The sequence below is a fragment of the Pseudophryne corroboree genome, unplaced genomic scaffold, assembly GCF_028390025.1.
Source record: "Pseudophryne corroboree isolate aPseCor3 unplaced genomic scaffold, aPseCor3.hap2 scaffold_490, whole genome shotgun sequence".
NCBI lineage: Eukaryota > Metazoa > Chordata > Amphibia > Anura > Myobatrachidae > Pseudophryne > Pseudophryne corroboree.
The window spans coordinates 426,667-451,541 of NW_026970098.1; the positions used below are offsets into that span (position 1 = coordinate 426,667).

At 47.2% G+C, this 24,875-nt stretch overlaps 14 non-coding genes and 1 pseudogene across 14 annotated transcripts; 10 read left to right on the forward strand and 5 right to left on the reverse strand.

Moving 5' to 3' along the window:
- Positions 1-6,303: 6,303 nt before the first annotated feature.
- On the forward strand, positions 6,304-6,467 carry LOC135029523 (U1 spliceosomal RNA). Its single transcript, XR_010225649.1, has one exon. It is a non-coding gene; the product is annotated as a U1 spliceosomal RNA (small nuclear RNA).
- Positions 6,468-6,619: 152 nt separating this feature from the next.
- On the forward strand, positions 6,620-6,782 carry LOC135029568 (U1 spliceosomal RNA). Its single transcript, XR_010225687.1, has one exon. It is a non-coding gene; the product is annotated as a U1 spliceosomal RNA (small nuclear RNA).
- Positions 6,783-7,437: 655 nt separating this feature from the next.
- LOC135029488 (U1 spliceosomal RNA) lies at positions 7,438-7,601 on the forward strand. The gene has a single exon (XR_010225615.1). It is a non-coding gene; the product is annotated as a U1 spliceosomal RNA (small nuclear RNA).
- Positions 7,602-17,343: 9,742 nt separating this feature from the next.
- On the reverse strand, positions 17,344-17,506 carry LOC135029595 (U1 spliceosomal RNA). The gene has a single exon (XR_010225709.1). It is a non-coding gene; the product is annotated as a U1 spliceosomal RNA (small nuclear RNA).
- Positions 17,507-17,658: 152 nt separating this feature from the next.
- On the reverse strand, positions 17,659-17,822 carry LOC135029522 (U1 spliceosomal RNA). The gene has a single exon (XR_010225648.1). It is a non-coding gene; the product is annotated as a U1 spliceosomal RNA (small nuclear RNA).
- A 675-nt stretch (positions 17,823-18,497) lies between these two features.
- LOC135029557 (U1 spliceosomal RNA) lies at positions 18,498-18,660 on the reverse strand. The gene has a single exon (XR_010225679.1). It is a non-coding gene; the product is annotated as a U1 spliceosomal RNA (small nuclear RNA).
- Positions 18,661-18,812: 152 nt separating this feature from the next.
- LOC135029504 (U1 spliceosomal RNA) lies at positions 18,813-18,976 on the reverse strand. Its single transcript, XR_010225631.1, has one exon. It is a non-coding gene; the product is annotated as a U1 spliceosomal RNA (small nuclear RNA).
- A 593-nt stretch (positions 18,977-19,569) lies between these two features.
- LOC135029630 (U1 spliceosomal RNA) lies at positions 19,570-19,697 on the reverse strand (annotated as a pseudogene).
- Positions 19,698-19,841: 144 nt separating this feature from the next.
- LOC135029659 (U5 spliceosomal RNA) lies at positions 19,842-19,957 on the forward strand. Its single transcript, XR_010225760.1, has one exon. It is a non-coding gene; the product is annotated as a U5 spliceosomal RNA (small nuclear RNA).
- Positions 19,958-20,227: 270 nt separating this feature from the next.
- Positions 20,228-20,343, forward strand: LOC135029665 (U5 spliceosomal RNA). The gene has a single exon (XR_010225766.1). It is a non-coding gene; the product is annotated as a U5 spliceosomal RNA (small nuclear RNA).
- Positions 20,344-20,607: 264 nt separating this feature from the next.
- On the forward strand, positions 20,608-20,723 carry LOC135029649 (U5 spliceosomal RNA). The gene has a single exon (XR_010225750.1). It is a non-coding gene; the product is annotated as a U5 spliceosomal RNA (small nuclear RNA).
- Positions 20,724-20,997: 274 nt separating this feature from the next.
- LOC135029652 (U5 spliceosomal RNA) lies at positions 20,998-21,113 on the forward strand. Its single transcript, XR_010225753.1, has one exon. It is a non-coding gene; the product is annotated as a U5 spliceosomal RNA (small nuclear RNA).
- Positions 21,114-21,388: 275 nt separating this feature from the next.
- On the forward strand, positions 21,389-21,504 carry LOC135029662 (U5 spliceosomal RNA). Its single transcript, XR_010225763.1, has one exon. It is a non-coding gene; the product is annotated as a U5 spliceosomal RNA (small nuclear RNA).
- Positions 21,505-21,778: 274 nt separating this feature from the next.
- LOC135029643 (U5 spliceosomal RNA) lies at positions 21,779-21,894 on the forward strand. Its single transcript, XR_010225744.1, has one exon. It is a non-coding gene; the product is annotated as a U5 spliceosomal RNA (small nuclear RNA).
- Positions 21,895-22,169: 275 nt separating this feature from the next.
- On the forward strand, positions 22,170-22,285 carry LOC135029673 (U5 spliceosomal RNA). Its single transcript, XR_010225774.1, has one exon. It is a non-coding gene; the product is annotated as a U5 spliceosomal RNA (small nuclear RNA).
- Positions 22,286-24,875: the final 2,590 nt, after the last annotated feature.

Consider the following 24,875-nt stretch of genomic DNA (forward strand, 5'->3'; position numbering starts at 1 on the left):
CCATAATTGTATACCTACCTACCTGTGGTGGGGTTTTTTTTTTATCTTCTTCATACTAGTAGTTTAGCAGTCTGCTGACAGTGTCCACCAGGTCCGTCATTATATTATATACCTACAGTAGTAATATATTTATTATATTATCTATACTAGCAGATGCAGTACGGTAGTCCACGGCTGTACCTACCTCTGTGTCGTCAGTGCTCGTCCATAATTGTATACCTACCTGTGGTGGGGGGTTTTTTTCTATCTTCTTCATACTAGTAGTTTAGGAGTCTGCTGACAGTGTCCACCAGGTCCGTCATTATATTATATACCTACAGTAGTAATATATTTAGTATATTATCTATACTAGCAGACGCAGTACGGTAGTCCACGGCTGTACCTACCTCTGTGTCGTCACTCGTCCATAATTGTATACCTAACTGTGGTGGGTTTTTTTTTCTATCTTCTTCATACTAGTAGTTTAGCAGTCTGCTGACAGTGTCCACCAGGTCCGTCATTATATTATATATACCTACAGTAGTTATATATATTTTTTTTTATATCATTAATTATCATCTCTATACTAGCAGATGCAGTACGGTAGGCCACGGCTGTGGCTATCTCTGTGTCGTCAGTGCTCGTCCATAATTGTATACCTACCTACCTGTGGTGGAAGTTTTTTTCTATCTTCTTCATACTAGTAGTTTAGCAGTCTGCTGACAGTGTCCACCAGGTCCGTCATTATATTATATATACCTACAGTAGTTATATATATATTTTTTTTTATATCATTAATTATCATCTCTATACTAGCAGACGCAGTACGGTAGTCCACGGCTGTAGCTACCTCTGTGTCGTCAGTCACTCGTCATCCATAAGTATACTAGTATCCATCCATCTCCATTGTTTACCTGAGGTGCCTTTTAGTTGTGCCTATTAAAATATGGAGAACAAAAATGTTGAGGTTCCAAAAATAGGGAAAGATCAAGATCCACTTCCACCTCGTGCTGAAGCTGCTGCCACTAGTCATGGCCGAGACGATGAAATTCCATCAACGTCGTCTGCCAAGGCCGATGCCCAATGTCATAGTACAGAGCATGTAAAATCCAAAACACAAAAGATCAGTAAAAAAATGACTCAAAAATCTAAATAAAAATCGTCGGAGGAGAAGCGTAAACTTGCCAATATGCCATTTACCACACGGAGTGGCAAGGAACGGCTGAGGCCCTGGCCTATCTTCATGGCTAGTGGTTCAGCTTCACATGAGGATGGAAGCACTCAGCCTCTCGCTAGAAAAATGAAAAGACTTAAGCTGGCAAAAGCACAGCAAAGAACTGTGCGTTCTTCAAAATCACAAATCCACAAGGAGAGTCCAATTGTGTCGGTTGCGATGCCTGACCTTCCCAACACTGGACGTGAAGAGCATGCACCTTCCACCATTTGCACGCCCCCTGCAAGTGCTGGAAGGAGCACCCGCAGTCCAGTTCCTGATAGTCAGATTGAAGATGTCAGTGTTGAAGTACACCAGGATGAGGAGAATATGGGTGTTGCTGGCGCTGGGGAGGAAATTGACAAGGAGGATTCTGATGGTGAGGTGGTTTGTTTAAGTCAGGCACCCGGCGAGACACCTGTTGTCCGTGGGAGGAATATGGCCATTGACATGCCTGGTGAAAATACCAAAAAAATCAGCTCTTCGGTGTGGAAGTATTTCAACAGAAATGCGGACAACAGGTGTCAAGCCGTGTGTTGCCTTTGTCAAGCTGTAATAAGTAGGGGTAAGGACGTTAACCACCTCGGAACATCCTCCCTTATACGTCACCTGCAGCGCATTCATCATAAGTCAGTGACAAGTTCAAAAACTTTGGGCGACAGCGGAAGCAGTCCACTGACCAGTAAATCCCTTCCTCTTGTAACCAAGCTCACGCAAACCACCCCACCAACTCCCTCAGTGTCAATTTCCTCCTTCCCCAGGAATGCCAATAGTCCTGCAGGCCATGTCACTGGCAATTCTGACGAGTTCTCTCCTGCCTTGGATTCCTCCGATGCATCCTTGAGTGTAACGCCTACTGCTGCTGGCGCTGCTGTTGTTGCTGCTGGGAGTCGATGGTCATCCCAGAGGGGAAGTCGTAAGACCACTTTTACTACTTCCACCAAGCAATTGACTGTCCAACAGTCCTTTGCGAGGAAGATGAAATATCACAGCAGTCATCCTGCTGCAAAGCGGATAACTGAGGCCTTGGCATCCTGGGCAGTGAGAAACGTGGTTCCGGTATCCATCATTACTTCAGAGCCAACTATAGACTTGATTGAGGTACTGTGTCCCCGGTACCAAATACTATCTAGGTTCCATTTCTCTAGGCAGGCGATACCGAAAATGTACACAGACCTCAGAAAAAGACTCACCAGTGTCCTAAAAAATGCAGTTGTACCCAATGTCCACTTAACCACGGACATGTGGACAAGTGGAGCAGGGCAGACTCAGGACTATATGACTGTGACAGCCCACTGGGTAGATGTATTGACTCCCGCCGCAAGAACAGCAGCGGCGGCACCAGTAGCAGCATCTCGCAAACGCCAACTCTTTCCTAGGCAGGCTACGCTTTGTATCACCGCTTTCCAGAATACGCACACAGATGAAAACCTCTTACGGCAACTGAGGAAGATCATCACAGAATGGCTTACCCCAATTGGACTCTCCTGTGGATTTGTGGCATCGGACAACGCCAGCAATATTGTGCGTGCATTATATCTGGGCAAATTCCAGCACGTCCCATGTTTTGCACATACCTTGAATTTGGTGGTGCAGAATTATTTAAAAAACGACAGGGGCGTGCAAGAGATGCTGTCGGTGGCCACAAGAATTGCGGGACACTTTCGGCGTACAGGCACCACGTACAGAAGACTGGAGCAACACCAAAAACGCCTGAACCTGCCCTGCCATCATCTGAAGCAAGAAGTGGAAACGAGGTGGAATTCAACCCTCTATATGCTTCAGAGGATGGAGGAGCAGCAAAAGGCCATTCAAGCCTATACATCTGACCACGATATAGGAGGTGGAATGCACCTGTCTCAAGCGCAGTGGAGAATGATTTCAACGTTGTGCAAGGTTCTGCAACCTTTTGAACTTGCCACACGTGAAGTCAGTTCAGACACTGCCAGCCTGAGTCAGGTCATTCCCGTCATCAGGCTTTTGCAGAAGAAGCTGGAGACATTGAAGGAGGAGCTAAGACAGAGCGATTCCGCTAGGCATGTGGGACTTGTGGATGGAGCCCTTCATTCGCTTAACCAGGATTCACGGGTGGTCAATCTGTTGAAATCAGAGCACTACATTTTGGCCACCGTGCTCGATCCTAGATTTAAAACCTACGTTGTATCTCTCTTTCCGGCAGACACAAGTCTGCAGGGGTTCAAAGACCTGCTGGTGAGAAAATTATCAAGTCAAGCGGAACTTGATCGGTCAACAGCTCCTCCTTCACAGTCTCCCGCAATTGGGGGTGCGAGGAAAAGGCTCAGAATTCCGAGCCCACCCGCTGGCGGTGATGCAGGGCAGTCTGGAGCGACTGCTGATGCTGACATCTGGTCCGGACTGAAGGACCTGCCAACGATTACGGACATGTCGTCTACTGTCACTGCATATGATTCTCTCACCATTGAAAGAATGGTGGAGGATTATATGAGTGACCGCATCCAAGTAGGCACGTCAGACAGTCCGTACGTATACTGGCAGGAAAAAGAGGCAATTTGGAGGCCCTTGCACAAACTGGCTTTATTCTACCTAAGTTGCCCTCCCACAAGTGTGTACTCCGAAAGAGTGTTTAGTGCCGCCGCTCACCTTGTCAGCAATCGGCGTACGAGGTTACTTCCAGAAAATGTGGAGAAGATGATGTTCATTAAAATGAATTATAATCAATTGCTCCGTGGAGACATTGACCAGCAGCAATTGCCTCCACAAAGTATACAGGGAGCTGAGATGGTGGATTCCAGTGGGGACGAATTGATAATCTGTGAGGAGGGGGATGTACACGGTGATGAATCGGAGGATGATGATGAGGTGGACATCTTGCCTCTATAGAGCCAGTTTGTGCAAGGAGAGATTTATTGCTTCTTTTTTGGTGGGGGTCAAAACCAACCCGTCATTTCAGTCACAGTCGTGTGGCAGACCCTGTCACTGAAATGATGGGTTGGTTAAAGTGTGCATGTCCTGTTTATACAACATAAGGGTGGGTGGGAGGGCCCAAGGCAATTCCACCTTGCACCTCTTTTTTCTTTTATTTTTCTTTGCGTCATGTGCTGTTTGGGGAGTGTTTTTTGGAAGGGCCATCCTGCGTGACACTGCAGTGCCACTCCTAGATGGGCCAGGTGTTTGTGTCGGCCACTTGGGTCGCTGAGCTTAGTCACACAGCTACCTCATTGCGCCTCTTTTTTTCTTTGCGTCATGTGCTGTTTGGGGAGTGTTTTTTGGAAGGGCCATCCTGCGTGACACTGCAGTGACACTCCTAGATGGGCCAGGTGTTTGTGTCGTCCACTTGGGTCGCTGAGCTTAGTCACACAGCTACCTCATTGCGCCACTTTTTTTCTTTGCGTCATGTGCTGTTTGGGGAGTGTTTTTTGGAAGGGCCATCCTGCGTGACACTGCAGTGCCACTCCTAGATGGGCCAGGTGTTTGTGTCGGCCACTTGGGTCGCTGAGCTTAGTCACACAGCTACCTCATTGCGCCTCTTTTTTTCTTTGCGTCATGTGCTGTTTGGGGAGTGTTTTTGGAAGGGCCATCCTGCGTGACACTGCAGTGCCACTCCTAGATGGGCCAGGTGTTTGTGTCGGCCACTTGGGTCGCTGAGCTTAGTCACACAGCTACCTCATTGCGCCTCTTTTTTTCTTTGCGTCATGTGCTGTTTGGGGAGTGTTTTTTGGAAGGGCCATCCTGCGTGACACTGCAGTGCCACTCCTAGATGGGCCAGGTGTTTGTGTCGGCCACTTGGGTCGCTGAGCTTAGTCACACAGCTACCTCATTGCGCCTCTTTTTTTCTTTGCGTCATGTGCTGTTTGGGGAGTGTTTTTTGGAAGGGCCATCATGCGTGACACTGCAGTGCCACTCCTAGATGGGCCAGGTGTTTGTGTCGGCCACTTGGGTCACTGAGCTTAGTCATCCAGCGACCTCGGTGCAAATTTTAGGACTAAAAATAATATTGTGAGGTGTGAGGTGTTAAGAATAGACTGAAAATTAGTGGAAATTATGGTTATTGAGGTTAATAATACTTTGGGATCAAAATGACTCCCAAATTCTATGATTTAAGCTGTTTTTTAGGGTTTTTTGAAAAAAACACCCGAATCCAAAACACACCCGAATCCGACAAAAAAAATTCGGTGAGGTTTAGCCAAAACGCGTTCGAACCCAAAACACGGCCGCGGAACCGAACCCAAAACCAAAACACAAAACCCGAAAAATTTCCGGTGCACATCTCTAGTGGCCATGCCATGTCACTGTGCAGGAGCCAGCACCGCTCACACACTAGTCCCCGGTGCAGCCCCCAACCCCCGGGACACCCGGAGCAACAAAATGTAGATTCAGGCCACCAGGCCACGCCCCTACCTATGAAACCATGCCTCCTTTTTACCATTGCGCTGCTTATCTGCGCGCACTGCATTACAATCTCCCTCGCCACCTCTCTGGGTGTCACCAGTGATAGTGACACCTCTGCCATGCTTGTAGCAGCTGGTCCTAAGATCTACACCTCAAGCCCTGAGTGTTTGCCCTTGTGACTTGTTGATCATCATAGCAAAGCAGATGCTTACAGAAAACTGCAGGGGCTTAGATTGAAAATAAAAAAAATTGATGGGTATAAGGTAGAGAGGAGCGGGTTCGGTTCTCCGAGAACCGAATTCCCCACGAACCCCACAAACTCCTCCTCCGAGGCAGGCTCGGTTGTTCCCGCCTGACTCGGAAAACCTGAACAAGGGAAAATGTCATCATCCCGCTGTCGGATTCTCGCGAGATTCGGATTTCATATAAAGAGTGCAAGCATTCCTGGGGGAAGGCCTGCAGCAGATGGATTTGCATATGGTGATGTCATCCAAGCAGTGGGTCAAAGTTGGCTTCAGAAACAAACAGGAATGCTTGCACTAGTTGTTGCATTTGGTTTGTTGTTTGGGGGTGCTTCAGTATTAGGCAGCCTTCTGCCCTCCCATGTTCATCTGAAAATATGTGTTCTCCCTGCAGTTGTTGTCCCCAGATGAGAGTTCCCTTGTGCTGCCTCAGTTGAATCTCCTTTACTTGACAGAGATGTGCCTGAGCAGCGGCCCTCCCCAGCCCTATCCCAAATCATACTTATTTTGCATATGAGATACCATGGTCATGAAGATTATTCTCCCAGGGTGAGGTTCATTCATTGCATTCTGGGTATGCTGACCCCTGTGATTTCCCCAAATGTGGGTAACTCGACTGCATTATTTGTGGTAGTGGGGGACTGTGTTTGTGTTTTCCTCTGGTCAGCTCTGGTAAAAGTCAGATTTCTTTGTTTCAGATCTTCCTCTAGCCTTGTTCTTCTTTCGAGAGTTCCCTTGTGCTGCCTCAGTTGGATCTCCTTCACTTGACAGGGGGGTGCCCGAGCAGCGACCCTCCCCAGCTCAAGCCCAACTCCTACTTACCTGCCAGGTGAGATACTATGATCATGAAGGTGCTTCTTCCAGGGCAAGGCTCACCCATTGCACTCTGGGTGTGCTGCCCCTGCGATTTCCCCAAATGTGGGAAACTTGACTGCATAATTTGTGTTTCCCCTGGTCGGCTCTCGTATAATTCAGATCTCTTTGTCTCAGGTCTCTCTCCAGCCTAGTTTGCTGTCTGTTTCCACTTCTTTTTTCTTGAGCCCCTCCCTTTTATACCCTTGTGCACTATCCTGACTTCTCCTCCTGTCTGCTTACTTTGTGCCTTCCAATGCACAATGCAAACTACACACCCTTTTACTTGCCTTACAGAGCAGCTCTGGAGCTGTTACAGTGCCAAGCTGCTGTAAGAAATCAGCTTGAATGCTTCAGGGGCTGGGGCATTGTCAACATGAGCCCCACACCGAAGGAGGGTGGGGGTGTTTAATGCGAACTAAGGGTCATCCAAGCGCCGCAAAAGGCCGCCATGCCCTGCATACCCCTTTTCTCTTTTCATATGCAGATGAGGGATCCAGCCAACTTTGGCCCACTGCTTGGATGACATCACCGTATGCAAATCCGTCTTCTGCAGAACTTCCCCCAGGAATGCTTGTACTAGTTGTTGCATTTGGTTTGTTGTTTGGGGGTGCTTCAGTATTAGGCAGCCTTCTGCCCTCCCATGTTCATCTGAAAATATGTGTTCTCCCTGCAGTTGTTGTCCCCAGATGAGAGTTCCCTTGTGCTGCCTCAGTTGAATCTCCTTTACTTGACAGAGATGTGCCTGAGCAGCGGCCCTCCCCAGCCCTATCCCAAATCATACTTATTTTGCATAGGCGATACCATGGTCATGAAGATTGTTCTCCCAGGGTGAGGTTCATTCATTGCATTCTGGGTATGCTGACCCCTGTGATTTCCCCAAATGTGGGAAACTCGACTGCATTATTTGTGGTAGTGGGGGACTGTGTTTGTGCTTTCCTCTGGTCAGCTCTGGTAAAAGTCAGATTTCTTTGTCTCAGATCTTCCTCTAGCCTTGTTCTTCTTTCGAGAGTTCCCTTGTGCTGCCTCAGTTGGATCTCCTTCATTTGACAGGGGGTGCCCGAGCAGCAATCCTCCACAGCTCTGGCCCAACTCCTACTTACCTGCCAGGTGAGATACTATGATCTTCACTGTTAGGGCAATCAGGATGTGGAATTCCCTGCCAGGGAAGGTGGTAATGGCGGACTCTGTAATTGGATTTAAAAAAGGAATGGATACATTTCTGAATGAAAAAGCTATCCAAGGTTATAATACTTAAAATATCAACATGGTTAATCCGGGGGTAACATGAGTTGTAGTAGCTAACTAGTCATAAAACATTATTCAGCAAGTATGTAGAATCATCACAACTTAAAACAGGTTGAACACGATGGGCAATTTGCCTCTATTCAACCTCAAAAACTATGTTACTATATGTTACTATATTACTATGTTACTGTAGTATACAGAACACCACAATGCAATGAGCAGTGATAGTGAGCACTGATGAGGATACTAGAACTGACACTGAGCAGCAAGATGCAGCACTGGACTATTAGTAATGTACTGTAGTATGCTGAGCACAACAATGCAGCACAAGACAATGAGCAGTGATACTGAGCACTGATGAGGATACTACTGAGAACTGACACTGAGCAGGAGAGACACACTACTAGTATTACTGAGCAGCAATAAGTATCCACTGATACTGAGCACTGATATTGAGATTTCCACTGAGAGAACATAGCCACGTCCTCTCCGCTCTCTCTTCAATGCACGAGTAAAAATGGCGGCAACGCGCAGCTCTTTATATGGAATCCGAATCTCGCGAGAATCCGACAGCGGGATGATGACATTTTCCCTTGTTCAGGTTTTCCGAGTCAGGCGGGAACAACCGAGCCTGCCTCGGAGGAGGAGTTTGTGGGGTTCGTGGGGAATTCGGTTCTCGGAGAACCGAACCCGCTCCTCTCTACCTTATACCCATCAATTTTTTTTATTTTCAATCTAAGCCCCTGCAGTTTTCTGTAAGCATCTGCTTTGCTATGATGATCAACAAGTCACAAGGGCAAACACTCAGGGCTTGAGGTGTAGATCTTAGGACCAGCTGCTACAAGCATGGCAGAGGTGTCACTATCACTGGTGACACCCAGAGAGGTGGCGAGGGAGATTGTAATGCAGTGCGCGCAGATAAGCAGCGCAATGGTAAAAAGGAGGCATGGTTTCATAGGTAGGGGCGTGGCCTGGTGGCCTGAATCTACATTTTGTTGCTCCGGGTGTCCCGGGGGTTGGGGGCTGCACCGGGGACTAGTGTGTGAGCGGTGCTGGCTCCTGCACAGTGACATGGCATGGCCACTAGAGATGTGCACCGGAAATTTTTCGGGTTTTGTGTTTTGGTTTTGGGTTCGGTTCCGCGGCCGTGTTTTGGGTTCGAACGCGTTTTGGCTAAACCTCACCGAATTTTTTTTGTCGGATTCGGGTGTGTTTTGGATTCGGGTGTTTTTTTCAAAAAACCCTAAAAAACAGCTTAAATCATAGAATTTGGGAGTCATTTTGATCCCAAAGTATTATTAACCTCAATAACCATAATTTCCACTAATTTTCAGTCTATTCTTAACACCTCACACCTCACAATATTATTTTTAGTCCTAAAATTTGCACCGAGGTCGCTGGATGACTAAGCTCAGTGACCCAAGTGGCCGACACAAACACCTGGCCCATCTAGGAGTGGCACTGCAGTGTCACGCATGATGGCCCTTCCAAAAAACACTCCCCAAACAGCACATGACGCAAAGAAAAAAAGAGGCGCAATGAGGTAGCTGTGTGACTAAGCTCAGCGACCCAAGTGGCCGACACAAACACCTGGCCCATCTAGGAGTGGCACTGCAGTGTCACGCAGGATGGCCCTTCCAAAAAACACTCCCCAAACAGCACATGACGCAAAGAAAAAAAGAGGCGCAATGAGGTAGCTGTGTGACTAAGCTCAGCGACCCAAGTGGCCGACACAAACACCTGGCCCATCTAGGAGTGGCACTGCAGTGTCACGCAGGATGGCCCTTCCAAAAACACTCCCCAAACAGCACATGAAGCAAAGAAAAAAAGAGGCGCAATGAGGTAGCTGTGTGACTAAGCTCAGCGACCCAAGTGGCCGACACAAACACCTGGCCCATCTAGGAGTGGCACTGCAGTGTCACGCAGGATGGCCCTTCCAAAAAACACTCCCCAAACAGCACATGACGCAAAGAAAAAAAGTGGCGCAATGAGGTAGCTGTGTGACTAAGCTCAGCGACCCAAGTGGACGACACAAACACCTGGCCCATCTAGGAGTGTCACTGCAGTGTCACGCAGGATGGCCCTTCCAAAAAACACTCCCCAAACAGCACATGACGCAAAGAAAAAAAGAGGCGCAATGAGGTAGCTGTGTGACTAAGCTCAGCGACCCAAGTGGCCGACACAAACACCTGGCCCATCTAGGAGTGGCACTGCAGTGTCACGCAGGATGGCCCTTCCAAAAAACACTCCCCAAACAGCACATGACGCAAAGAAAAATAAAAGAAAAAAGAGGTGCAAGGTGGAATTGCCTTGGGCCCTCCCACCCACCCTTATGTTGTATAAACAGGACATGCACACTTTAACCAACCCATCATTTCAGTGACAGGGTCTGCCACACGACTGTGACTGAAATGACGGGTTGGTTTTGACCCCCACCAAAAAAGAAGCAATAAATCTCTCCTTGCACAAACTGGCTCTATAGAGGCAAGATGTCCACCTCATCATCATCCTCCGATTCATCACCGTGTACATCCCCCTCCTCACAGATTATCAATTCGTCCCCACTGGAATCCACCATCTCAGCTCCCTGTATACTTTGTGGAGGCAATTGCTGCTGGTCAATGTCTCCACGGAGCAATTGATTATAATTCATTTTAATGAACATCATCTTCTCCACATTTTCTGGAAGTAACCTCGTACGCCGATTGCTGACAAGGTGAGCGGCGGCACTAAACACTCTTTCGGAGTACACACTTGTGGGAGGGCAACTTAGGTAGAATAAAGCCAGTTTGTGCAAGGGCCTCCAAATTGCCTCTTTTTCCTGCCAGTATACGTACGGACTGTCTGACGTGCCTACTTGGATGCGGTCACTCATATAATCCTCCACCATTCTTTCAATGGTGAGAGAATCATATGCAGTGACAGTAGACGACATGTCCGTAATCGTTGGCAGGTCCTTCAGTCCGGACCAGATGTCAGCATCAGCAGTCGCTCCAGACTGCCCTGCATCACCGCCAGCGGGTGGGCTCGGAATTCTGAGCCTTTTCCTCGCACCCCCAATTGCGGGAGACTGTGAAGGAGGAGCTGTTGACCGATCAAGTTCCGCTTGACTTGATAATTTTCTCACCAGCAGGTCTTTGAACCCCTGCAGACTTGTGTCTGCCGGAAAGAGAGATACAACGTAGGTTTTAAATCTAGGATCGAGCACGGTGGCCAAAATGTAGTGCTCTGATTTCAACAGATTGACCACCCGTGAATCCTGGTTAAGCGAATGAAGGGCTCCATCCACAAGTCCCACATGCCTAGCGGAATCGCTCTGTCTTAGCTCCTCCTTCAATGTCTCCAGCTTCTTCTGCAAAAGCCTGATGACGGGAATGACCTGACTCAGGCTGGCAGTGTCTGAACTGACTTCACGTGTGGCAAGTTCAAAAGGTTGCAGAACCTTGCACAACGTTGAAATCATTCTCCACTGCGCTTGAGACAGGTGCATTCCACCTCCTATATCGTGGTCAGATGTATAGGCTTGAATGGCCTTTTGCTGCTCCTCCATCCTCTGAAGCATATAGAGGGTTGAATTCCACCTCGTTTCCACTTCTTGCTTCAGATGATGGCAGGGCAGGTTCAGGCGTTTTTGGTGTTGCTCCAGTCTTCTGTACGTGGTGCCTGTACGCCGAAAGTGTCCCGCAATTCTTGTGGCCACCGACAGCATCTCTTGCACGCCCCTGTCGTTTTTTAAATAATTCTGCACCACCAAATTCAAGGTATGTGCAAAACATGGGACGTGCTGGAATTTGCCCAGATATAATGCACGCACAATATTGCTGGCGTTGTCCGATGCCACAAATCCACAGGAGAGTCCAATTGGGGTAAGCCATTCTGTGATGATCTTCCTCAGTTGCCGTAAGAGGTTTTCATCTGTGTGCGTATTCTGGAAAGCGGTGATACAAAGCGTAGCCTGCCTAGGAAAGAGTTGGCGTTTGCGAGATGCTGCTACTGGTGCCGCCGCTGCTGTTCTTGCGGCGGGAGTCAATACATCTACCCAGTGGGCTGTCACAGTCATATAGTCCTGAGTCTGCCCTGCTCCACTTGTCCACATGTCCGTGGTTAAGTGGACATTGGGTACAACTGCATTTTTTAGGACACTGGTGAGTCTTTTTCTGAGGTCTGTGTACATTTTCGGTATCGCCTGCCTAGAGAAATGGAACCTAGATAGTATTTGGTACCGGGGACACAGTACCTCAATCAAGTCTATAGTTGGCTCTGAAGTAATGATGGATACCGGAACCACGTTTCTCACTGCCCAGGATGCCAAGGCCTCAGTTATCCGCTTTGCAGCAGGATGACTGCTGTGATATTTCATCTTCCTCGCAAAGGACTGTTGGACAGTCAATTGCTTGGTGGAAGTAGTAAAAGTGGTCTTACGACTTCCCCTCTGGGATGACCATCGACTCCCAGCAGCAACAACAGCAGCGCCAGCAGCAGTAGGCGTTACACTCAAGGATGCATCGGAGGAATCCCAGGCAGGAGAGAACTCGTCAGAATTGCCAGTGACATGGCCTGCAGGACTATTGGCATTCCTGGGGAAGGAGGAAATTGACACTGAGGGAGTTGGTGGGGTGGTTTGCGTGAGCTTGGTTACAAGAGGAAGGGATTTACTGGTCAGTGGACTGCTTCCGCTGTCGCCCAAAGTTTTTGAACTTGTCACTGACTTATGATGAATGCGCTGCAGGTGACGTATAAGGGAGGATGTTCCGAGGTGGTTAACGTCCTTACCCCTACTTATTACAGCTTGACAAAGGCAACACACGGCTTGACACCTGTTGTCCGCATTTCTGTTGAAATACTTCCACACCGAAGAGCTGATTTTTTTGGTATTTTCACCAGGCATGTCAATGGCCATATTCCTCCCACGGACAACAGGTGTCTCGCCGGGTGCCTGACTTAAACAAACCACCTCACCATCAGAATCCTCCTTGTCAATTTCCTCCCCAGCGCCAGCAACACCCATATTCTCCTCATCCTGGTGTACTTCAACACTGACATCTTCAATCTGACTATCAGGAACTGGACTGCGGGTGCTCCTTCCAGCACTTGCAGGGGGCGTGCAAATGGTGGAAGGTGCATGCTCTTCACGTCCAGTGTTGGGAAGGTCAGGCATCGCAACCGACACAATTGGACTCTCCTTGTGGATTTGTGATTTTGAAGAACGCACAGTTCTTTGCTGTGCTTTTGCCAGCTTAAGTCTTTTCATTTTTCTAGCGAGAGGCTGAGTGCTTCCATCCTCATGTGAAGCTGAACCACTAGCCATGAAGATAGGCCAGGGCCTCAGCCGTTCCTTGCCACTCCGTGTGGTAAATGGCATATTGGCAAGTTTACGCTTCTCCTCCGACGATTTTTATTTAGATTTTTGAGTCATTTTTTTACTGATCTTTTGTGTTTTGGATTTTACATGCTCTGTACTATGACATTGGGCATCGGCCTTGGCAGACGACGTTGATGGAATTTCATCGTCTCGGCCATGACTAGTGGCAGCAGCTTCAGCACGAGGTGGAAGTGGATCTTGATCTTTCCCTATTTTTGGAACCTCAACATTTTTGTTCTCCATATTTTAATAGGCACAACTAAAAGGCACCTCAGGTAAACAATGGAGATGGATGGATACTAGTATACTTATGGATGACGAGTGACTGACGACACAGAGGTAGCTACAGCCGTGGACTACCGTACTGCGTCTGCTAGTATAGAGATGATAATTAATGATATAAAAAAAAATATATATATAACTACTGTAGGTATATATAATATAATGACGGACCTGGTGGACACTGTCAACAGACTGCTAAACTACTAGTATGAAGAAGATAGAAAAAAACTTCCACCACAGGTAGGTAGGTATACAATTATGGACGAGCACTGACGACACAGAGATAGCCACAGCCGTGGCCTACCGTACTGCGTCTGCTAGTATAGAGATGATAATTAATGATATAAAAAAAAATATATATAACTACTGTAGGTATATATAATATAATGACGGACCTGGTGGACACTGTCAGCAGACTGCTAAACTACTAGTATGAAGAAGATAGAAAAAAAAACCCACCACAGTTAGGTATACAATTATGGACGAGTGACGACACAGAGGTAGGTACAGCCGTGGACTACCGTACTGCGTCTGCTAGTATAGATAATATACTAAATATATTACTACTGTAGGTATATAATATAATGACGGACCTGGTGGACACTGTCAGCAGACTCCTAAACTACTAGTATGAAGAAGATAGAAAAAAAAACCCCACCACAGGTAGGTATACAATTATGGACGAGCACTGACGACACAGAGGTAGGTACAGCCGTGGACTACCGTACTGCATCTGCTAGTATAGATAATATAATAAATATATTACTACTGTAGGTATATAATATAATGACGGACCTGGTGGACACTGTCAGCAGACTGCTAAACTACTAGTATGAAGAAGATAAAAAAAAAACCCCACCACAGGTAGGTAGGTATACAATTATGGACGAGCACTGACGACACAGAGATAGCCACAGCCGTGGACTACCGTACTGCGTCTGCTAGTATAGATAATATAATAAATATATTACTACTGTAGGTATATAATATAATGATGGACCTGGTGGACACTGTCAGTAGACTCCTAAACTACTAGTATGAAGAAGATAGAAAAAAAAAAACCACCACAGGTAGGTAGGTATACAATTATGGACGAGCACTGACGACACAGAGATAGCCACAGCCGTGGACTACCGTACTGCGTCTGCTAATATAGAGATGATAAAGATGAAAAAAAAAATATAACACTACTGCAGGTAAATATTTATATAATATATGTATGACGGACCTGCTGGACACTGTCAGCAGAATGCATTTATAGAATAAAAAAAAAACACCACAGGAGTGTTTAACTTTTTCAGGCAGACAATATACTGGTGGTCACACTGGCAGCAAAAGTGTGCACTGTACTCCTGCTATAACTGCTCCCCAGTCTCCCCCACAATTAAGCTGTGTGAGCAGTGAGCACTCAGCACAGTCAGATATACATAGATGATATATCATGCAGCACACTGAGGCTGAGCACAGATATGGTATGTGTATCGTTTTTTTTCAGGCAGAGAACGGATTATAAATAATAAAACTGGTGGTCACTATCAGCAAAACTCTGCACTACTGAGTACTCCTGACAAGTTCAACTGCTCCCCAAATTAGTAGTAAATCAAATGTCACTCGTCTCTATCTTCTAATCTAAACGGAGAGGACGCCAGCCACGTCCTCTCCCTATCAATCTCAATGCACGTGTGAAAATGGCGGCGACGCGCGGCTCCTTATATAGAATCCAAGTCTCGTGAGAATCCGACAGCGGGATGATGACGTTCGGGCGCGCTCGGGTTAACCGAGCAAGGCGAGAGGATCCGAGTCTGCTCGGACCCGAGCAAAAAAGGGTGAAGTTCGGGCGGGTTCGGATTCCGAGGAACCGAACCCGCTCATCTCTTATGGCCACCCAGCATGACGCCTCCCTTCTTGACCATGCTGTAATTGCAGTCGCACTGCAGTTCAGCGTGATCATAAAAAATGGTGTAGCCTCCTGCTGGTGCAGACTGTATGTGCGCGCAGGAAGCCGCCACCATTTTTGTGATCACAGCGGCTGAATGTGATGTCATACAGCTGCTGTGACCACGCCCCCTGTGTCTCCTCCATTGCAGACCCCATTTTGAAGCCTTGCCCCCGCACCGCTCCATCCCTGACTTGGAAATGGAGTGTTGCTGACCCCCCTCTCCCCCCCTGCCCCGATTGACAGGCAGAGGCGATCGCATTCTCTGCGGGGTGCCGCAGAAAATGCAGGCACATGCGTATGCTCTTAGCAATTTTTGCAGTTGGATCACTTATTGTGATTGCAATCCAACCTGAATCAGGCCCTATTACCTATCACAATGCGCTGCGGGCAGTACAAAATTGGTTTAATATAGGAGAAAAACCCCCAGACCTGTGCTCCTTAACTGTACCTGGTGGCTAGTGGAGCGGCTGCCCAGTAATCAGTGTCCACGCCAGTGTGCACACGGTCCACCCCCTACGGCCACGCTCCCCTTCATCAGCGGCCTCGTGATCCGGAAGGGCGGTGTGTGTGTGACTGACCTTAGGAAGAAACCGGAGCCTCCGCTGCAGTGACCCAGCAACCAGGGCACGGGAGTATACAGCGCCGCTGGGAGTGATGAAGCTGCAGTAAAGATGTCTATTAGACCTAGCCTGCTGCAGCCCTTGTAGATTCTCATAAAACAAGTTCTTCTTTTCTTGTCAAAATGAATAGCTAAGAATTGGCTTCCTGAGGCAGGCCCCTGTTAAGTGGCCTGCTACTGAAGGCACCAACTACAAACTGAGCTCCCTGTTCATGGAAGCGGGGTTATAGAGGAGGATGCGCTGAGCATCTTGGGAACAGTCAAAAGCTTTGAGTCGGTTGGTGCCTCAGATCAAGATCCTACTCTACACCCCAATGTGAATCCTTGTGGAGTCCTGTGTACCCCACAGAAGAAATTAATGTGTCACACCCATTGGCAGCAACCTTAGAATAGCTGCTGATGGGCACAATTGAGAAAGGAAGGGGGGGGACATTTGAATCCAGCACATAGATGCAATTCAAATATGTAATTTGTACCTTCCTATTTTAAAATATAATGGATGAACTTCACCCTGTGAGAACAATCTTCATGATCAAGAGATCTCATATGCAAAATAAGTATGAGTTGGGATAGGGCTGGGGAGGGTGGCTGCTCGGGCAGCCCCTCCCCCATCAAGTTAAGGAGATTCAACTGAGGAAGCACAAGGGAACTCTCGTCTGGGGACAACAACTGCAGGGAGACCACATCTTTTCAGATGAACATGGGAGGGCGGAAGGCTGCCTAATACTGAAGCACCATCAAATATCAAACCATATGCAACAACTAGTACAAGCATTCCTGGGGGAAGGTCTGCAGCAGACGGATTTGCATACGGTGATGTCATCCAAGCAGTGGGCCAAAGTTGGCTGGAACCCTCATCTGCATATGAAAAGAGAAAAGGGGCATGCAGGGCATGGCGGCCTTTTGCGGTGCTTGGATGACCCCTAGTTCGCATTAAACACCCCCACCCTCCTTTGGTGTGGGGCTCATGTTGGCTATGCCCCAGCCCCTGAAGCATTCAAGCTGATTTCTTGCAGCAGCTGGGCACTGTAACAGCTCCAGAGCTGCTCTGTAAGGCAACTAAAAGGGTGTGGGCCCTGCAGCACTACCTGTAGTTCGCATTGTGCGTTGGAAGGCACAAAGTAAGCAGACGGGAGAAGTCAGGATAGTGCGCAAAGGCATAGAAGGGAGTGGCTCCAGAAAAGAGAAGTGGAAACAGACAGCAAACTAGGCTGGAGAGAGACCTGAGACAAAGAGATCTGAATTATACGAGAGCCGACCAGGGGAAACACAAATTATGCAATCAAGTTTCCCACATTTGGGGAAATCACAGGACCAGCACACCCAGAGTGCAATGGGTGAGCCTTGCCCTGGGAGAAGCACCTTCATGATCATAGTATCTCACCTGGCAGGTAAGTAGGAGTTGGGCTATAGCTGGGGAGGGTCACTGCTCGGGCACCCCCCTGTCAAGTGAAGGAGATCCAACTGAGGCAGCACAAGGGAACTCTCGAAAGAAGAACAAGGCTAGAGGAATATATGAGACAAAGAAATCTGACTTTTACCAGAGCTGACCAGAGGAAAACACAAACACAGTCCCCCACTACCACAAAAAATGCAGGCGAGTTTCCCACATTTGGGGAAATCACAGGGGTCAGCATACCCAGAATGCAATGAATGAACCTCACCCTGGGTGAACAATCTTCATGACCATGGTGTCTCCTATGCATAATAAGTATGATTTGGGATAGGGCTGGGAGGGCCGCTGCTCAGGCACATCTCTGTCAAGTAAAGGAGATTCAACTGAGGCAGCACAAGGGAACTCTCATCTGGGGACAACAACTGCAGGGAGAACACATATTTTCAGATGAACATGGGAGGGCAGAAGGCTGCCTAATACTGAAGCACCCCCAAACAACAAACCAAATGCAACAACTAGTGCAAGCATTCCTGGGGCAAGGCCTGCAGCAGATGGATTTGCATATGGTGATGTCATCCAAGCAGTGGGTCAAAGTTGGCTTCAACCCTCATCTGCATATGAAAAGAGAAAAGGGGCGTGCAGGGCATGGCGGCCTTTTGCGGTGCTTGGATTACCCCTAGTTCGCATTAAACACCCCCACCCACCTTTGGTGTGGGGCTCATGTTGGCCATGCCCCATCCCCTGAAGCATTCAAGCTGATTTCTTGCAGCAGCTGGGCACTGTAACAGCTCCAGAGCTGCTCTTTAAGGCAAGTAAAAGATTGTGTGGGCCCTGCAGCACTACCTGTAGTTTGCATTGTGCATTGGAAGGCACAAAGTAAGCAGACGGGAGGAGAAGTCAGGATAGTGCACAAGGGTATAGAAGGGAGGGGCTCAAGATAAAAGAAGTGGAAACAGACAGCAAACTAGGCTGGAGAAAGACCTGAGACAAAGAGATCTGAATTATACGAGAGCCGACCAGAGGAAACACAAATTATGCAGTCAAGTGTCCCACATTTGGGGAAATCGTAGGAGCAGCACACCCAGAGTGCAATGGGTGAGCCTTGCCCTGGGAGAAGCACCTTCCTGATCATAGTATCTCACCTGGCAGGTAAGTAGGAGTTGGGCTAGAGCTGGGGAGGGTCGCTGCTCGGGCACCCCCCTGTCAAGTGAAGGAGATCCACCTGAGGCAGCACAAGGGAACTCTCGAAAGAAGAACAAGGCTAGAGGAAAATCTGAGACAAAGAAATCTGAGTTTTAACAGAGCTGACCAGAGGAAAGCACAAACACAGTCCCCCACTACCACAAATAATGCAGTCGAGTTTCCCACATTTGGGTAAATCACAGGGGTCAGCATACCCAAAATGCAATGAATGAACCTCACCCTGGGAGAACAATCTTCATGACCATGGTATCTCCTATGCAAAATAAGTATGATTTGGGATAGGGCTGGGGAGGGCCGCTGCTCATGCACATCTCTGTCAAGTAAAGGAGATTCAACTGAGGCAGCACAAGGGAACTCTCATCTGGGGACAACAACTGCAGGGAGAACACATATTTTCAGATGAACATGGGAGGGCAGAAGGCTGCCTAATACTGAAGCACCCCCAAACAACAAACCAAATGCAACAACTAGTGCAAGCATTCCTGGGGGAAGTTCTGCAGAAGACGGATTTGCATACGGTGATGTCATCCAAGCAGTGGGCCAAAGTTGGCTGGAACCCTCATCTGCATATGAAAAGAGAAAAGGGGTATGCAGGGCATGGCGGCCTTTTGCGGCGCTTGGATGACCCTTAGTTCGCATTAAACACCCCCACCCTCCTTCGGTGTGGGGCTCATGTTGGCCATGCCCCATCCCCTGAAGCATTCAAGCTGATTTCTTGCAGCAGCTTGGCACTGTATCAGCTCCAGAGCTGCTCTGTAAGGCAAGTAAAAGGGTGTGGGCCCTGCAGCACTACCTGTAGTTTGCATTGTGCATTGGAAGGCACAAAGTAAGCAGACAGGAGGAGAAGTCAGGATAGTGCACAAGGGTATAAAAGCGAGTTTCCCACATTTGGGAAAATCACAGGGGTCAGCATACCCAGAATGCAATGAATGAACCTCACCCTGGGAGAACAATCTTCATGACCATGGTATCTCCTATGCAAAATAAGTATGATTTGGGATAGGGCTGGGGAGGGCCGCTGCTCAGGCACATCTCTGTCAAGTAAAGGAGATTCAACTGAGGCAGCACAAGGGAACTCTCATCTGGGGACAACAACTGCAGGGAGAACACATATTTTCAGATAAAAATCTTGGTCATGCTCTGGTTTCTCTTCAGAACGAACAAATCTTTCGCCTTTTATTAAAGATTTCCGTGGAGAGGAGCAAAACCGAGTTTTATCTCAATTTTTGCATGCCCCATCTTTTTGGGGTTTCTTTTATCGGTTTAAAGATAGAATGAGTGTGCTTTAATGTAAGCTCATTTGCATAGAAATGACAGTAAATGTTTGTTTCTTTTCAAACAGAACTTTCTTGACCATGCTACTTGCTTGAAAGATCTGGGAGCACATGGAATACAGTACAAACCATGCTTATAGCAAGGAGAAGCCAGGTGAGAAATCTGCTTACTTTCAAGTTGGGCGCTCACTTTGATCTGAATGAGGACTGCTGGCACAGCATTTAGGCGACAGGTGGAATCTTGGTCATGCTCTGGTTTCTCTTCAGAACGAACAAATCTTTCGCCTTTTATTAAAGATTTCTGTGGAGAGGAGCAAAACTGAGTTTTATCTCAATTTTTGCATGCCCCATATTATTGGGGTTTCTTTTATCAGTTTCTTGTTAGCTTTAATGTAAGTTTATTTGCATAACAATGACTATAAATGTCTGTTTCTTTTCAAGCAGAACTTTCTTGACCATTCTAATTGCTTGAAAGATCTGGGAGCACATGGAAAAGAGTACAAACCATGCTTATAGCAAGGGGAAGCCTGGTGAGAAATCTGCTTTCTTTCTTTCAAATTGGGTGCTCACTTTGCGCTGAATGAGGACTGCTGGCATGGCACTCAGGCAACAGGTGGAATCTTAGTCATACTCTGGTTTCTCTTCAAAACGAACAGATCTTTCGCCTTTTACTAAAGATTTCCGTGGAGAGGAGCAAAACTGAGTTTTATCTCAATTTTTGCATGCTCCGTCTTATTGGGGTTTCTTTTATCGGTTTAAAGATAGAACGAGTGTGCTTTAATGTAAGCTCATTTGCATAGAAATGACAGTAAATGTTTGTTTCTTTTCAAACAGAACTTTCTTGACTATACTAAATGCTTGAAAGATCTGGGAGCACATGGAAAAGAGTACAAACCATGTTTATAGCAAGGGGAAGCCTGGTGAGAAATCTGCTTTCTTTCTTTCAAATTGGGTGCTCACTTTGAGCTGAATGAGGACTGCTGGCATGGCACTCAGGCGACAGGTGGAATCTTGGTCATGTTCTGGTTTCTCTTCAGAACGAACAAATCTTTCGCCTTTTACTAAAGATTTCCGTGGAGAGGAGCAAAACTGAGTTTTATCTCAATTTTTGCATGCCCCATCTTATTGGGATTTTATTTTATCGGTTTAAAGATAGAACGAGTGTGCTTTAATGTAAGCTCATTTGCATAGAAATGACAGTAAATGTTTGTTTCTTTTCAAACAGAACTTTCTTGACCACACTAATTGCTTGAAAGATCTGGGAGCACATGGAAAAGAGTACAAACCATGTTTATAGCAAGGGGAAGCCTGGTGAGAAATCTGCTTTCTTTCTTTCAAATTGGGTGCTCACTTTGAGCTGAATGAGGATTGCTGGCATGGCACTCAGGCGACAGGTGGAATCTTGGTCATGCTCTGGTTTCTCTTCAAAACGAACAGATCTTTCGCCTTTTACTAAAGATTTCCGTGGAGAGGAGCAAAACTGAGTTTTATCTCAATTTTTGCATGCTCCGTCTTATTGGGGTTTCTTTTATCGGTTTAAAGATAGAACGAGTGTGCTTTAATGTAAGCTCATTTGCATAGAAATGACAGTAAATGTTTGTTTCTTTTCAAACAGAACTTTCTTGACTATACTAATTGCTTGAAAGATCTGGGAGCACATGGAAAAGAGTACAAACCATGTTTATAGCAATGGGAAGCCTGGTGAGAAATCTGCTTTCTTTCTTTCAAATTGGGTGCTCACTTTGAGCTGAATGAGGACTGCTGGCATGGCACTCAGGCGACAGGTGGAATCTTGGTCATGTTCTGGTTTCTCTTCAGAACGAACAAATCTTTCGCCTTTTACTAAAGATTTCCGTGGAGAGGAGCAAAACTGAGTTTTATCTCAATTTTTGCATGCCCCATCTTATTGGGGTTTTATTTTATCGGTTTAAAGATAGAACGAGTGTGCTTTAATGTAAGCTCATTTGCATAGAAATGACAGTAAATGTTTGTTTCTTTTCAAACAGAACTTTCTTGACCACACTAATTGCTTGAAAGATCTGGGAGCACATGGAAAAGAGTACAAACCATGTTTATAGCAAGGGGAAGCCTGGTGAGAAATCTGCTTTCTTTCATTCAAATTGGGTGCTCACTTTCAGCTGAATGAGAACTGCTGGCATGGCACTCAGGCGACAGGTGGAATCTTGGTCATGCTCTGGTTTCTCTTCAGAACTAACAAATATTTCGCCTTTTATTAAAGATTTCCGTGGAGAGGAGCAAAACTGAGTTTTATCTCAATTTTTGCATGCCCCATATTATTGGGGTTTCTTTTATCAGTTTAAAGACAGAACGAGTGTGCTTTCTTGTTAGCTTTAATGTAAGTTTATTTGCATAACAATGACAGTAAATGTTGTTTCTTTTCAAACAGAACTTTCTTGACCATGCTACTTGCTTAAAGGTCTGGGAGCACATGGAAAACAGTACAAACCATGCAGTATCACAAGAGCCTTTATTTGATCTTTCATGAAGATAGAGCAGAATTGAGGACACGTCAACAATTTCTGCCGAAGGTGGTTCATCTTTCCACATGGTGCCTTTGGCCACTGACACCTTCGTTGAGTCAAAGTCTCTGGCTGTGGTCAGAACTTTGAAAATGTATGTCACCAGAACGGTTCAGATTAGGAAAACAGAGGCTCTGTTTGTCCTGTATGCTCCCAACAGGATTTGGTGTCCTGCTTCCATGCAGACCATTATGCGCTGGATCTGTGGTAAGATTCAGCATGCTCGTTCCACGGCAGGATTGCCGTTACTGAAGTAGGTGAAGACCCATTCTACTAGAAAGGTGGGTTCATCCTTGGCAGCTGGTCGGGGAGTCTCGGCATTGCAACTTTGCCGAGCAGCTATTTAGTAAACACTTTTGCTAAGTTTTACAAGTTTGATACCTTGGCTGATGATAACCTTAAGTTGGGTCATTCGGTGCTGCAGAGTCGTACGCACTCTCCCACCCGTTCAAGAGCTTTGGTATAACCCCATGGTTCTTAATGTGACCCCAGCATCCTCTAGGTCGTATGAGAAAATAGGATTTTAATACCTACCGGTAAATCCTTTTCTCTTAGTCTGTAGAGGATGCTGGGCACCCGTCCCAGTCCATACTGTGTCTGCAGTTATTACTTGTGGTTATACACATGTTGTGTTATGGTTCTGGTCAGCTTTTTGCTGCAATTGTTCATGCCGTTGGCTTGTGTTCTGTTGAATGCCACGTTCTGCGGCATGTTTAAGGTGTGAGCTGGTAAGATGCTCACCTTAGTTTAACAATAAATCCTTTCCTCGAAATGTCCGTCTCCCTGGGCACAGTTCCTATAACTGGAGTCTGAAGGAGGGGCATAGAGGGAGGAGCCAGTTCACACCCTTTGAAAGTCTTAAAGTGCCCATGTCTCTTGCGGATCCCGTCTATACCCCATGGTTCTTAATGTGACCCCAGCATCCTCTACGGACTAAGAGAAAAGAATGCCCTTGCGCACTATCCTGACTTCTCCTCCCGTCTGCTTACTTTGTGCCTTCCAACGCACAATGCGAACTACAGGTGGTGCTGCAGGGCCCACACCCTTTTACTTGCCTTACAGAACAGCTCTGGAGCTGTTACAGTGCCCAGCTGCTGCAAGAAATCAGCTTGAATGCTTCAGGGGATGGGGCATGGCCAACATGAGCCCCACACCAAAGGAGGGTGGGGGTGTTTAATGTGAACTAGGGGTCATCCAAGCACTGCAAAAGGCCGCCATGCCCTGCATGCCCCTTTTCTCTTTTCATATGCAGATGAGGGTTCCAGTCAACTTTGGCCCACTGCTTGGATAACATCACCGTATGCAAATCCGTCTGCTGCAGACCTTCCCCCAGGAATGCTTGTACTAGTTGTTGCATATGGTGCTTCAGTATTAGGCAGCCTTCCGCCCTCCCATGTTCATCTGAAAAGATGTGGTCTCCCTGCAGTTGTTGTCCCCAGACGAGAGTTCCCTTGTGCTTCCTCAGTTGAATCTCCTTAACTTGACGGGGGAGGTGCTGCCCGAGCAGCCCTCCCCAGCCCTATCCCAACTCATATTTAATTTGCATATGAGATCTCTTGATCATGAAGATTGTTCTCACAGGGTGAGGTTCATCCATTATATTTTAAAATAGGAAGGTACGAATTACATATTTGAATTGCATCTATGTGCTGGATTCAAATGTCCCCCCCCCCTTCCTTTCTCAATTGTGCCCGTCAGCAGCTATTCTAAGGTTGCTGCCAATGGGTGTGACACATTAATTTCTTCTGTGGGGTACACTGGACTCCACAAGGATTCACATTGGGGTGTAGAGTAGGATCTTGATCTGAGGCACCAACCGGCTCAAAGCTTTTGACTGTTCCCAAGAAGCTCAGTGCATTCTCCTCTATAACCCCGCTTCCATGAACAGGGAGCTCAGTTTGTAGTTGGTGCCTTCAGTAGCAGGCCAATTAACAGGGGCCTGCCTCAGGCAGCCTATTCTTAGCTATTAATTTTGACAAGAAAAGAAGAACTTGTTTTATGAGAATCTACAAGGGCTGCAGCAGGCTAGGTCTAATAGACATCTTTACTGCAGCTTCATCACTCCCAGCGGCGCTGTATACTCCCGTGCCCTGGTTGCTGGGTCACTGCAGCGGAGGCTCCGGTTTCATCCTAAGGTCAGTCACACACACACCACCCTTCCGGATCACGAGGCCGCTGCTGAAGGGGAGCGAGGCCGTAGGGGGTGGGCCGTGTGCGCACTGCGGTGGACACTGATTACTGGGCAGCCGCTCCACTAGCCACCAGGTACAGTTAAGGAGCACAGGTCTGGGGGTTTTTCTCCTATATTAACCCAATTTTGTACTGCCCGCAGCGCATTGTGATAGGTAATAGGGC